The sequence below is a fragment of the Trachypithecus francoisi genome, unplaced genomic scaffold (assembly GCF_009764315.1).
Source record: "Trachypithecus francoisi isolate TF-2019V2 unplaced genomic scaffold, Tfra_2.0 Lachesis_group0, whole genome shotgun sequence".
Classification (NCBI taxonomy): domain Eukaryota; kingdom Metazoa; phylum Chordata; class Mammalia; order Primates; family Cercopithecidae; genus Trachypithecus; species Trachypithecus francoisi.
In genome coordinates, this window is record NW_022681453.1 from 21,453,033 (window position 1) to 21,456,933 (window position 3,901).

The 3,901-nt window shown below is 39.8% G+C and overlaps 1 non-coding gene across 1 annotated transcript; it reads right to left on the bottom strand.

Moving 5' to 3' along the window:
* Window positions 1-2,674: 2,674 nt before the first annotated feature.
* Window positions 2,675-2,798, bottom strand: LOC117084701. Its single transcript, XR_004437606.1, has one exon. It is a non-coding gene; the product is annotated as a small nucleolar RNA SNORA26 (small nucleolar RNA).
* Window positions 2,799-3,901: the final 1,103 nt, after the last annotated feature.

Sequence of the window (3,901 nt, forward strand, 5' to 3'; positions counted from 1 at the left end):
CTGTAGCACATTAGGGCCTTCCTGGAGTGTTCAACCATAGCCAAGTTTATAATGTAAAATTTCTGGAGACTAATATTTATCTAAATTAAGTTAATTATAGGGATGATAAAGCTCACTTAGACATGTGTTTTGAAGAGATTAGAGTTGAATTTCCTAAACAAGAAGCAAGGAAAACCTTTCCTAGAAAATCGATTTGCCATCGTTCGTGCTGATCATTTATGGGACATACGTTCACTGTGGGAATGGCTTCTAAATGCCTCTGTTCAGAACCCTCTATTGGAGTGAGAGGAGAATAAAGAGACAGTTCTCACTTCACACTGGGAGAGTGTTCTCCTGCAGTCCCAAACGTAAATCTTGGTATAAACTCTTTAAAAGGAGCAGTAAAGAAGGTGATGGTAAGAGCTCATATATGTGTGTCTAGGGATGAAAGATGGTAGCCAAAGGGAGGGAGTAGTTTGTAAGCCGATTCCAGTTGTAGATGATAATTACATTTTACTGTGTTGTCATTTTTTTTTTTTTTTTTGGTTTTTGAGACAGAGTCTCGATCTGTCGCCCAGGCTGGAGTGTAGTGGCACGATTTCAGCTCACTGCAACTTCTGCCTCCCGGGTTCAAGCTATTCTTCTGCTTCAGCCTGCCGAGTAGCTGGGAGTACAGGCACCCGCCACCACACCTGGCTAATTTTTGTATTTTTAGTAGGGATGGAGTTTCACCATGTTGGCCAGGCTAGTCTTGAATTCCTGACCTCAAGTGATCTGCCTGCCTCAGCCTCCCAAAGTGCTGGGATTACGGGCATGAGCCACCGCGCCCAGCCTGTGTTATCATTTTTATGGGTTGTGACAACCTCAGAAACCTTCCTGCCTTCCCCTTGTCACCACCACCGTCTTTTTCCTATCATTAAATTTCATTTTGGTTAGTTTAATAGATGTTTACTGCATGATTTTCATGGTACTGAAGATGTCACAAAAATGGTAGGTGTTGGAGAAATGAAACGAAGACCTGGTCTTTGCTCTTTGTATCAGTCCGTTTTTGCACTACTATAAGGAAATACCTGAGACTGGGTAATTTGTAAAGAAAAGAGGTTTACTTGGCTCATGGTTCTGCAGGCTGTATAGGAAGCATGATGCTTGGCTTTTGGGGAGCTCTCAGGAAACTTACAATCATGGTAGAAGGCAAAGGGGAAGTCAACACTTCACATGGCTAGAACAGGAGAAAGAGAAAGCAGGAAGGGGAGGTGCTGCACACTTTTAAATGACCAGATCTCATGAGAACTCACTATCACGAGAACAGCACCAAGAGGAAAATCCACCTGATCCAATCACCTCCAACACTGGGAATTAAAATTGACATGAGATTTGGGCAGGGACACTCATCCAAACCATTTCCTCTCTAAAGTTTATAGTCTGGTGAGGTAGACAAATAAATTCAATAGTTATGTATGTACAGTAAGATACATTTCTAAGTCTTGGTATAGAAGTATTCATAAAGTGTTATGGGAGCACAGAGGGGATATCCAAATCAGCCCGAGTTAGAGGTGGGGAGAGCTTCTAATGAAAAATAATTTTTTTTTTTTTTGAGATGGAGTCTCGCTCTGTTGCCCAGACTGGAGGACAGTGGTGTGATCTTGGCTCACTGCAACCTCTGCTTCCTGGATTCAAGCACTTCTCCTGCCTCAACCTCCTGAGTGACTGGGATTATAGGCACCTGCCACTATGCCCATCTGATTTTTGTATTTTTACTAGACATGGGGTTTTGCCATGTTGGCCAGGTTGGTCTTGAACTCCTGACCTCAGGTGATCCGCCACCTTGGCCTCCCAAATTGCTGGGATTACAGTTGTGAGTCACTGCACCCAGCGAAAATGATGCTTTTGAATTGACTTTTATCTTGTTGCCTAACATTTTAAAAAATTTAAATAAAACGCACAGATTGTGATATAGCTCAATTTTGACAAATGTATACATCCATACTGACACCATCTCAATAGAGATATAAATCATAGTCATTTTCGTCAACACAGAAAGTTCCTTTGTACTTCTTTCCAGCCAGTATCCCACCCCCAGCCACCTCCTCAGAGGCCACCAGATGAACTGCCTTTGGCCTGGGCATTTACAATTAGGAGTGGTGGAAGGGCAGGTCCATGGAGGGAACCGTGTACCAAGGCATGGACGTGTGAGAGATTGTGGCACATGTGAGGGATCTCCAGCCCTCTGATCTCATCTTTTTGGGCTGAGGGCAAGTCATCTTTGTTAAATGAATGTTTGACAGAGATGAGGCTAAGTGTCAGGTCACCAAGGGATGGGACATTCAAGCAACTTGACTTTCATTCTGTAAGACAAAGGGGGCCATGGAAGGGTTTCAGGCAGGATAGTGGTCTTCATGGTACATTAAGACTTTGATTTAATTAATTAATTAATTATTTTAGAGACAGGGTCTTGCTCTGTCACCCAGTCTGGAGTGCAGTGGTGCAATCATAGCTCACTGAAGTCTTGAACTCCTGAGGCTCAAGAGATTCTTCCACCCTAGCCTCCCAAGTAGCTCAGACTACAGGTGTGCACCATTATGCTCAGCTTAAATGACCTTTTAAGCAGAGAAAACTTAAACGTCTCACTTGTTCTATGAACTATATACAATTATCACAAAAGTGCTTAAATTGTGATAAATTTTTTTTCTGGTTAAGCTGTGACTCCAGACAGGATCTACAGAGGAGTTTTACAATCTCATCTCCAGATTTTATGGATAATTACTTTAGCTTTCTGTGTTAGTCTCTTAAAGAACTGTGAACTTGCTTTTTAAAGTTCAAATGGTTAAAACATTTTGAGGGCAAAGTTCTGTTTTATTGGTAGGAAACTATTAAATTCATTCTTCTGTAAAAGAGAGTAATCAGTCCTTTTATGTGAGGAGGGACAAGTATCTAATTAAAAAAATACTGCTTGACATCAAACAATTGATCAAATATTTCAATGAAGACAAAGTTTTATGCTCAGTGATAGTGTTGGATGGTGTCTGCATTTAAAATGCTCTTTCATATTAATTCAATATGTCATTGATCTCTGTCTTTGATTTACACAAAGGAGTCAGAGATGTTTCTTTTCTGTAGGGAGAATCTCAAAAGCAGAAGCTGAACTGACACTACAGAAGAAACGAAATAAGACTCATTACGACTTTTTGAGAGAGTGTTGTTTGGTGCAGTGTCTTCTGACTAAATTGATAGTTTATTTGCTTTTGAGATATAAAAGGAAAAGCAGTTACCTGAAAGAAACTTCCAGTCTCTGGAGCAAGGTGGCCTATCTTTGGAAGTTCGTAGTCTAATGTTGACTGGTTGGTTTTGGGAATTGCTTCTGCCACCTTTCAACAAAGGAAACATTAGAATGCAAATTTATGTTTAAAATTACATTGTTTTTCATACTTTGAAAAGTGAACTTGGATGAGTAACACTGGGTCTCAGTATTTTTATGCAAAAATTAAGGGAGTATAGACAATGAAAGCAACCCAGAAAGACATATTGAAAAAGAACAGTTAAATACAGTGACATACTATCTGAAAAGAACTAAAAGACGTTAAGAAAATGGTAAAAGACATGAAACAGCATTATTCATCAGAATTAGAAAAAACTTACAAATAGGGTGACAGAATTCAAGAAATAAGTAGAAATGAAAAGAAAAAAAAATCATTTTAAAAATGACAACCAAACCAGAAGAAACTCTAGAGCAAATAGACACAAGAGAAGGCAAAAAGAAGTATAAGTTCAAAGAAATGACAAAAAACATTGAAGAAAAGTGACAGATACAGATCAGAAAGATCTGGAATATGGATAGAGTCCCGGAAGCGAAAGAAGACCAAAGAAAGGGAACAGAATGTGTACTAGAACTGAAAGTCAAGAAAATTTGCCTGGCCGGGGCAAT